This window comes from Myotis lucifugus, unplaced genomic scaffold (assembly GCF_000147115.1).
Source record: "Myotis lucifugus unplaced genomic scaffold, Myoluc2.0 scaffold_211, whole genome shotgun sequence".
NCBI classification, from domain to species: domain Eukaryota; kingdom Metazoa; phylum Chordata; class Mammalia; order Chiroptera; family Vespertilionidae; genus Myotis; species Myotis lucifugus.
This window is the reverse complement of record NW_005871259.1, coordinates 1,465,578-1,476,287: the sequence shown is the minus strand read 5'-3', so window position 1 is coordinate 1,476,287 and position 10,710 is coordinate 1,465,578. Positions and strand designations below refer to the sequence as shown.

The following is a 10,710-nucleotide window of genomic DNA, read 5'->3' as shown; positions in this document are numbered from 1 at the left end:
CTTTCTACCTGTTCACCCCCTCCCACTTTCTTCATTTATATATTTATTTTCCGAGAATGGTGATAACTATGTATGGGAAAATACATGTTAAGACAGTTTGTGTTTATTTTTTAATCCTCCAAGTTAATTCTATACATTTGATACAATTCCAATCAGGCAGTACTTGTTCAAGAATGGCTGTAGGAATAAAGTCTTGGAAACAACTTAAATGCTGACATGAATAAATAAAATGTGCAGTAGTTAAAAAAAATTAGACATATATATTTTGAAAAGATTTTTAAACTGATTTTTAGAGAGGGAAGGAGAGGGAGAGAGAGGGGGAGAGAAAGAGGGAGAGGGAAAGGGGGAGAGAGAAACATCAATATGAGTGAAAAAATGGATCATTTGCCTCCTACATGGCCCCTGCCCAGGATATAGCCCAGGACCCGGGCATGTGCCCAGACCTGGAATCCCCCAACCAACTCAGCCACATCAGCCAGGGCTAGACTTATATTTATCAACATGAATAGATCTCATAGTATAATGATATTAAATTTCATTCCTAGCTCCATCACTAAACTAGGTGACTTTAGGCAAGTCGCTTACCCTCTCTAAACCTGCTCTCCAATTTTTCAAATGTTACAAGATCTCAATGATATTCTGCACATCAAAGTTTCTTTATCAACGACAAAGTGATCTATGGCTGCAAAATATCACACATATTGTAAATACCTTATATGATCCGACTACATCAGTGCCTCCTACTGCACCACACCTCATGCTGAATGGGTCTCCCATATGCCCCCAACTCGGCAGCCCAGGTTCTCCAGATGGAGGGGACCCTAGGCCTCCAGGCACTTGGGCTCTGGGGGATGGAGGTGAGTTAAGAGGCTGGAGGGTTGGGCAAAGTGGTTCATTATCACCTTACCGCCCCTTTCACAGTTTTCCCTCTTCCCTAATCCCTGCCCCCAGTTGCAGTTCACCTAGTCCTCCTCCTCCTCCTGGCTCTTTCTTTGCCTGGCTTTCAAGCGTGTGGAGCGTGGAGGGGCCCACCTGAGCTGCAGGGTTGGAGTGGGAAGTGGACTGAGATTACAGTGCAGGACTATAATTGGGAGTCGAAGAAGAATTTTCTGACCTTCCAAGGCAGGTGGCTCAATACAGTTCGTTCTCAAAGAAGAGTCCCCTGGCCGCCCTGGGGATGGAAAGGGATGGGGGCAAGGGGTGGTGGTGAAGACACTCCAGCACACCCAGCTGAGGGAGGGGGAGGAGAAAAAAGAGGCTCTGAGAAGGCATAGGAGAATTCTGATTCTTGTGTTCTCTCCAGAAGAGAGAGGCTTGCATCACACAGCTAACGAACTTCTTCCCAAATTCTCTGTGCTGCGGGGATTTGCCTGCTCCCAGAGGGGGATCCTTTCTAACAAGGTGCCCCCCCCAGCCCTGCCCCTCCTTCCCCAGAAGCTGAAGCCGCCAAAGGTTTGTGGAATATAATGGATCATTTTCCAATTTACCAGGGTCTTAGAGATTACGCCGCTAATCCCATCAAAGACCATCTGCTTACATTGTCCTTCCTGAGCCAAAATAAATAGATCCTTTACTCCCTCCACCTCAGCTCCTCTGGGGTATTGTTGCCAAAGAAAGTTGGACAAGGCCCATCCCATTTCCCCCTCCCTCCTGCTGCGGGCTGGACAGAAAAGGAGAAAACAAACTTAGTTTGTCTGAGGTGTGAAAGGTCGCTTATGCTCCTGACCTGCATTCTTCTCGGGAGCCTGCGATGATGGGAATGGGGAGAGGGGCGGGCCGGGGCTCTGGGGGTCTGCGAGGATCAGCCCCCTGCGGAGGTGTGGGACAGGCTGTTCCTCGCCCCACAGTCCTGCTGTCTCCGCTCCGAGGCCACCTTAGCCCCAGCTCATTTTTGGTCTCTTTCTCTCTCGTCTCTCCTGAGTTCCTCCCACCTGTGACGGTCACGAAAAATAATGATTAAAATTTAACTTTCCTCTCTCCCTTGGCAGAACTGTTGGGGAGAAGGACACAAAACCCCACATAAACACTAATTTGATTCCGTCTGAGAGTCATTTATTCTATAGGCTCTTCACATTGTCCTCTTATTTGTTATGGGGGTTTCGTAAATGTGGGGGAGCAGGAGGCTTAGGACAAGCTTCTTGGGAAGCTTACGGAGATCAGGCTCAGGAATGAGATCGTGCAAGTTATCAGTAAAAGATGATAACGGCCATAGAAGAGAAATGGAATACAAAACAGGGTAAGGGAGTGGGGGGCGGTGCCTCTTTGAGAAGGTGGCATTCGAGCGAAGACTTACCGGAGATAAAAGTTATTCAAAAGGGAATCAGGAGAAAGAGAGCTTCACACACAAAGAATAGCCCTCCCTTCCCACAGTTTCCTTCTGTCTTGGTCACTTCTGTTCCATTCTGTCCCCTAACCATCACTCTTAGCTATTTTCTAGTCTGCTCCAGAACTTAAAGGGGCTCCCCGCAGCCTGTCCGATCCCCTGCAGATGGCCCCCAGCTCTGCCCAACACACCTGGGCTCCCGCAGGGGCACATGTTTCACTTTAGAAAAGCAACAGACAGAAGCCGCACAGTCACGGGAGTCAGGAAGATGTCATTTTGAACCAATCCCAGCTCCGCTACCTGCTATGTGATCTGGGGTCTGGATCCTGGCTCTCTGACCATCCATTTCCTCATTTGTAAAACAGAGACCATGCCTAGCTCACAGGACTGCTGTGAAAAATCAAGGAGATATATACAGTTCCTGGTGGGTGCTCCATACAAGAAACTGTGCAAGACAGAGCAGGGACTGAGCCCCACACCACAGAGAAGTTAGAAAGGATTTGCTCAAGAAATTTAACAGGGATGTGTGAAGCATTTATATATTTAGGGACAAAGTATGAACTCCCAATCACAACATTTGTTCATTTGACAAGTGTTTGCTGGATACCTCTGGGTACAAGGCACGAAGAAACACACAGGGGAATGAGGCTCATGCCCTGATTAAAGGGTGAAGACAGGGACACAAATTACTGGTGTACATAGCAGAACATGGTGTGTGCTCAGAAAATGAGATAGAAATTCTACGGAGAGAGAAAAAGATAATGTTCACTTGGGTAATGTGGAGTCAGGAAAGTTTTCATTAAGCAGGAGCTGGGCAGTCCTTGAATGGGCAGGACCCGGACCTGCAGAATGTAGGGGAAAGCAGAGAAAGTGAGAGACCACACTTGACAAGAGAGAGTGCTTATCAATAAGACCTCAACATTTAGGTAACTACAGCTCACTGTGAGTCAATAACATGATATAACTGCTTAAAGTGATTGTGTCTTTGGCTCTAAGAGCAGAAGAATCACATCTAGATCAAGAAAGGTGAAAACTGTTACTATTCTGTGAAAAGGTTTCATCTGAAGTGAGATACTGACATATGAGAGGGTTGAGAAGATAATTAGCCAAAAACAAAAAAAACACACAAAACAACAACAACAAAAAACAAACAGTGAAGGGGCTGGGCTCTGCTACACACAAGGCGTGTGACCTGTGGGGGTTACTTGACATGTCTCATCTTTGTTTTCCTTATCAGTAAAATGAGAATGCTATTTACTGCACAAGGTTCGTGGTGAGGTTAAATGAGTGCCTAACACATGAGAAATACTTAAAATGCTTCTTCAAAAATAAAGCATTGTGAAAAAACTGCTGGATGCCTGAGACATGGTATCTGTCTTTACTTATTTAATGGGCCAGGCCCTGGCCAGGTAACTCAGTTGGTTAGAGTGTCATCCTGACATGCCAAGTTGTGGGTTCGATCTCTGGTCAGGGTACATACAAGAAGCAACCAATGAATGCATAAATAAATGGAACAACAAATCCTCGATGTCACTCTTTCTCTCTCTCCCTTCCTCCCTTTCTCTTTCTCTCTCTCTCTCTCTCTCTCTCTCTCTCTCTCTCTCTCTCTCCAATAAATAAATAAGTAAATAAATAAATATTATTGAATGGGCCATCATGAGAAGAGGGACAGACTTACTTAATGGTGCAGGAGAAGAATCAGTGAATAGAAATAAGCAGATTAGGGTTGGCATGAAGAAGAATGTACAAATGCCTGGAAAAGGCCAAATATAGAGAATGCTAGGTTAAGAGTGGCCCCTCATCAGAGATGTAGATGAAGGAATTTCTGTTTGGTTAAGTGGTTGAACTAGCCAGTCCTACCATGTCTCCCCAGTGCCAAGATTCTAATCCAAAGCAGTGGATATGTCAGCTTAAACAGAAAACTACAACCTCCTTGAACGTTCCATGAAGGCAGGAACCATGCTCATTTGTTTATTTCTCTATGAAGTGCCCAGAGGAGTGCTGGGCATATAGCAGGCATTTGATTGATATTTGTTTGATGAGTAAATGAGACAATGCATGGCAAATTTCTTGTAAACTGTAAAATACTGCAGGTGGTTAGAAGTGGCAATGATAATGGCTGATATTGTGTTCTGTTTCAAGTGCTTTATTTCTTTTTGTTTGTTTGTTTAAATATATTTTCATTGATTTCAGAGAGGAAGGGAGAGGGAGAGAGAGATAGAAACATCAATGATGAGAGAGAATCATTGATTGGCTGCCTCCTGCACGCTCCCCACTGGGGATTGAGCCTGCAACCCTGGCATGTGCCCTTGACCAGAATCGAACCCAGGACCCTTCAGTCCACAGGCCAACGCTCTATCCACTGAGCCAAACCAGCTAGGGTCAACTTGCTTCTTTCTTATACCCTTTTGAGAGCTGGAACCAACCCCCGGTAATATGTATCTGGCTCCCTTCCAGGTTTTCTCTCCCCTGCCTGCTTCTGTGTCTTTCCCATTAGAGAGAGTGCCATCATGTGAAAGCACCTGTGCAGAGAAAAGGCGAATACCGAATACCAACGAAGTGCCGCTTCTTTCAGACAGCCAGGAAGAGGCACTCCTCTCTTGATTTGTTGTCTCATGCTGCCACCTGGTGTCCTCAAACCTTAGAATACCTTACCCTAGAGACCATATTTCACTCATTCACTCAGATGCACTTACTCAGCTCATTCATTTTTTATTCACGGATTTGCTTAATCTTTTGGCAAAAATATACTAAGCCTTCCTTCTGGCCAATTATGATGCAAGTCACCCCATCCCTCCGCTTGTTTCCAGGTAACCCTGTTTTCATGCTGCCCTCTGTCCCTTTCTCCCTGTTTAAAGAGACTCCAGCTTTTCTCCTCTAAATATCACAGATAACTCCAACCCACTCCCTCTAGCTATGGTTCAAACCCATTCCTTTTGCTAGCAGGAATGGAGACAAGGGGCTCTGCAATCTCTCCCAACAGTGGGTTTCCGACCTGAGACACGAGGTTGAAGGGCATGAAGAATGTCCACTGAAGCCCTGGCTGGTTTGGCTCAGTGGGTAGAAGTGGGTAGAGCATCAGCCTGCGGACTGAAGGGTCTCGGGTTTGATTCCAGTTAAGGGCACGTTCCTTGGTTGTAGGCTCCTCCCCATCCCGGGCCCTGGTTGGGGCTTGTGCAGGAGGCAATCAATCAATGTGTTTCTTTCACATCGATATTTCTCTCCGTCTTTCCCTCTCTTCTACTCTCTCTAAAAATCAATGGAAAAATATCCTTGAGTGAGGATTCAAAAAACAGCAACAACTAAACAAATACCCCCCCTCCACACACACACACACACACACACAAATAGTACACTAGAGCAGTGGTCGGCAAACCGCGGCTCTCGAGCCACATGCGGCTCTTTAGCCCCTTGAGTGTGGCTCTTCCACAAAATACCACGTGTGGGCGCACACGTACAGTGCGACTGAAACTTAGTGGTCCATGCGCAGAAGTCAGTTTTCGGAAAGGAGATAGACAAAACAGGTATACAAGACGAGTGTGGATGGGAGAGTTGGAAGGGGTCGACCTCAGCGAACGTACCTCAATCAGATTGAGGACGTTTTTAGCAAAGGCCAGCTTAGGAGTACCCTAATTAAGTTAATAACAATGTACCTACCTATATAGTTTAAGTTTAAAAAATTTGGCTCTCAAAAGAAATTTCAATCGTGGTACTGTTGATATTTGGCTCTGTTGACTAATGAGTTTGCCAACCACTGCACTAGAGCAATATACTCCAAACCGAAGATACGCAGCCTGGAGACAGGGGTCTTTTACTCCTGCAGAGTTGGAACTCCTTCTGTGGCACAAATGCGCCTCCCAGTGGTCATGCCAGGTTATGGCAATGTCGTCATCCCCCCCCCCCCGCCCCCCCCAAGGAGAGTGGGGCGAGGACAGGAAGAAAAGGGGCTGGAGGGGCTGAGCTGGGCTGGGAAGAGAGGTAAGCAAGCAGCGTCATTTAATCTGCACTGATGTGAATTTCCAAAATGGCGGGCACATTCTTATTAAAGTATAAATAGATAAAACCCATTTTGAATTGGTTTTATGTAGCCCTTCTATTACTATAATAACTAACATTTATTAAGCTCTAATCTTTGCTAGGCACTGTTCTAAGTGCTTTACTTGCATTGTATAGACCCCTCAAAACTCACAGAGACTCTGCAGAGAGATTAAGTAACTGTGCTGAGTCATATGAGTAGTAAATTGTGGGGCCAGGCCCTGAACCCAGATCCGTCTGTCTCCAAAGCAGGGAACATGGTGTCCCTCTATTTCTTTGGAATAGGCTGACAGGGGTAAAAGTAGGCAGAGTTTATTTATGTCAGAATCCAATGGAAAAAATAATCTCTCTTGCCCTGACCGGTTTGGCTCAGTGGATAGAGCGTCGGCCTGCGGACTGAAAGGTCCCAGGTTTGATTCCGGTCAAGGGCATGTACCTTGGTTGCGGGCACATCCCCAGTGGGAGATGTGCAGGAGGCAGCTGATGGATGTTTCTCTCTCATCGGTGTTTCTAACTCTCTATCCTTCTCCCTTTGTCTCTGTAAAAAAATTAATAAAAATATTTTTAAAAAAATAATCTCTCTTCTTGGAGTTAGCTCTGATCTCTTCCAGCTTGCTGGAATGTCTCCTGCCTACAGGGCAAGTTCCTTCAGAAACACTGCATAGAACCTCACCTGACAGAACCTGGAATTCAGAAGTTGAAGGATTAACAAGAATGGATCAAATGTTTATTTTGATTGGTTAAAATCAGTCAAACTAAAATTTACCCACAGAACGTGGCCTACTATTTTTTTAAAATCGATTTCAAAGAGGAAAGGAGAGAGAGAGAGAGAGAGGGAGAGAGAGAGAGGGAAACATCAGTGATGAGAGAGAATCATTGATCGACTGCCTCCTGCACAACCCACACTGGTGATCAAACCGTGACCGCCTGGTTCATAGGTGGACACTCAACCACTGAGCCATGTCGGCCAGGCTTGGTTCTGTTCTTTTTTTTTTTGCTTCTGTTCTTAATATTCTTCTACACATTTTCTTTTTGAGAACTTGTTCAACTGTCACTTCTATGAGATTACTTGCAACTCAATATTGTAAAATGATTGAATATTGGAGTTGGAAAGGAATTTAGAGATCAGATACTTCAGTCCTCTCAATCCATAGAACATAGCTGGATAACAGAATTCTGTAACTCAAAAGAACTTTAAAGATTAACTTGCTTAATTTATAAATAAAGAAATTTAGGTCTCAGAGAGATTAAATGATGGTCTTTTCTATTTCACCACACAATTCTGTGCAATTCAAGACATATCTACTGAGCTCCTACTTTGTGCAAAGCACACGTGGTAAGTCATATAATGGAGAAAGAACATGATATGAGACAACAGAAGAAAAAAAAGTTCCAGTTATGGATATCTGATTATTATATGAGTAGATTTAACTAGATTTTGAGGAGATTGGCACATTCTTGTTGTGTGTGTATGTTTTTTAATATATGAGGAAATAGTCTCAACAGATTAAGCGACTTGTCCAAAATGACATGTCCAAAGTGACACTGTGAAAGACAAGGCCTGGTCTAGAAGTCAGTCCTAACTGAAACTCCAGTGCCTTTTCTCTTACACCTCAGTTTACTGTCAGCTCTATTTCTCCCAAGTACTGTCCTGTATTGCCAACTGCCTGCTAGGCATTTCTAAATAAATGTCCATCTACGGTCTTGTTTTACCTAGTCAGTAGCACAACCATTCTTTTTTTGTTTGTTAATCCTCACCTGTGGATACTTTTCCATTGCTTTTTAGAGAGAGTAAAAGAGAGGAAGGGGAAGAGAGAGAGAGAGAAAGAGGCATCGATGTAGACATATCGATTGGTTACCTCCCACACGTGCCCTAACCCAGGACTAGGGATTGAACCTGCAACCCAGGTATGCATTTGACCAGGCATCGAACCTGAGTTGATGCTCCAACCACTGAGCAACACCGGCCAAGGCACACAACCATTCTTCCAGTTGGGATGGATCAACATCCAAAAGCCACGTATGTAGCTGGACAAGTGGAATGAAAAGTTAACTAGAAGAGGACGTTCTACCAAGAAAAGGCGGGGGCCTGCAAGCAGGCCACGTCAGAACAAAGTCTTGCACGCAAGACTTATTGTTCAGAGGCAGAACTTTCCTTGATGTGATACATAGTCCATGAGGGCATGGAAAGCCAGGGAGGGTACACTGCTGCAGGTGGAAAGGGTCTTTGTATAACAGGAAATTAATAGTGTAATGTATAACTTAGCTCTGATGATCTCAAAAGCATGCCTGTTAATCATTGTCACTTGCTGTACTCCATTGTTATTTGCTGTACTCCCCAAATAAAAGCCATGAGAGCTTTGGGGGCTTTGCTACTTGCCTGACTAGCGGTAGCCCTCTGCTTCTCTAAACTTAATCCTGCACGCCCAGCTCATCTCAGCGTCACCGTTCACAAAGAACATCAACACACGTACAACAACATACAACAATACACACAACTACAGCATACCTCAAACATATTCTGGCAATAGGTCGTATTGACTTCAAAATGTCTCTTTTGCCCAGGCCTTTCTTTGGTGACCATTTCTACTACCTGGGCAGAGAGCCTTATTATCTTAATACCGGTTTTGTCTTCAGTCACTGATAAACTTTAGAGCCTTAGAGGTTCTTTCACCCAAAGAGAGAATAGTACTCCTGTTCCTGACCATGGTCAGCCGGCTACTGCGCAGGGTCCTCAACCACTCTCAGGACAGCTGCTTTCCTATGAGACACCCAAGTAATTAGTAAGTTCAGTCGCTTACCACTCAACAAATGTTTACTGACCATATTCTCTGTTGCAGGCACAGTGCTCGGTAGACTGGAGATTTAGCTGCAGAGGGCTCCCCACTGGCCTTCTGCATTCCCACCTTTCCTGTCTTTGTTCACTGGCCTTCAGTAACTTCCAGTTGTGTTTCTTCATCTCTAACATGGAGATAATATCTTGAAGGGTTGTTCTGAAGATCAACCGATAAAATATGTGTAGAAGTATTCTGGAAACCAAGTGTGATATAGGTAAGGCTTTCTCCCTTGTTTCCAACTATGTAATACATAATTGGGGTGGGGGGTGACTCCACTATCATCTTTTAAATTACATCTTATACATACAAAAGGATAACTGTTATATGTGATATAAAAATAAAATTGCCCATAAATTTACCTTTAACCCAATAATTAGAACATTACCAATAGCATCCACCAGTTCTTCCCCATCCCATCCCCAGCCTCTCTCCGAGGTAACTACTAAAGAATTTTGTATTTATTATTCCTCCTCTTTTTAAAACGTTTTATCATATATACCTAAAGAATATGTTGTCTAATTTTGCTTGTTTTGAAATTTACAAAAATTATTTCAAATGTTTGCATTCTGGGATTTCTTTTTACATCCAATAATATGTTCCTAAGATTAATCTAATCCAGCTTCATCTTCTTCTCGTGGCCTTTTCAGATCACAAAAGCACATAGTGATCTTTCCCCTTAGCACTCAATGTTTATATAAAAAATGGGCTGAAACTGTACCTTCACTTTTCCTGTATCTTTAAGTGTCGTGTCATCACCTCAACTAGACAAACTCCTTGGAGAGCAGGGAGGCAGCTTGTCAGCACTGAATGGGGAGTTAGGAGGCCTGGGTTCCAGTCCAGGCTACACCCCCACAGGCAGTGTCTCAGCCTCCCTTCCAGCGTCGGAGCCTTGATCCTAACTGTGAGGAACTCCTGAGATGGTGGATATAACATATAGGTGAAGAAAGGCGTTCTGTGGAAAGTAATCCCACCGTTGTGATCCGAGATGAATTCCTAACGGGCAGGCTGTGGTGGGTGGCCACGTTCCAGGCCTATAACCTCTTTGGTGAAAGGTTTGAGTCCAGCCCTGTGCATCGTTCTTGTGCAGGTAGGTTAACACCCCTTCCAAATGCCGGAAGTAATACCCTTCCAAGGGAGTAACCCTGTTAACTATCTTATAACCCCCCCCCTCCCTTGCTTTCTCTCGCCTTCTTAATTTCAAATGCGTTAAAAAGCTGCAAAACTGTTATTCTCTGGAGCATTTGAGATCTTTCTCTCCAGGATATGTCATCAGTTTGGCTCAAAAAAAAACACAACTCATAAAAATTCTCTACAGATTTGGATGTTTCTTACGTCAACAAAATGCTTGGTAAACTGAGAAGTGTCGTTCTCAAATTAATATTCCTATTATTGTTGGCCCAGAGGGATCTCTGCACAAAGACCCGAGCTAATGGCTGAGTTAGGGGATGGGGTGTCCTCCCTCAGGGCAGGGACCGAGTTCGTTCGGGATCCTCCGGGCAGAACCAGGTCTGACGT

General features: G+C 44.5%; 1 non-coding gene across 1 annotated transcript; it reads right to left on the bottom strand.

The window, feature by feature from the left end:
- Positions 1-1,032: 1,032 nt before the first annotated feature.
- Positions 1,033-10,326, bottom strand: LOC102437424. Its single transcript, XR_002831453.1, has 3 exons — positions 9,914-10,326; positions 9,182-9,387; positions 1,033-3,165 (listed from the first exon to the last, which is right to left on the bottom strand). It is a non-coding gene; the product is annotated as an uncharacterized LOC102437424 (transcript).
- Between the last annotated feature and the right edge of the window lie 384 nt (positions 10,327-10,710).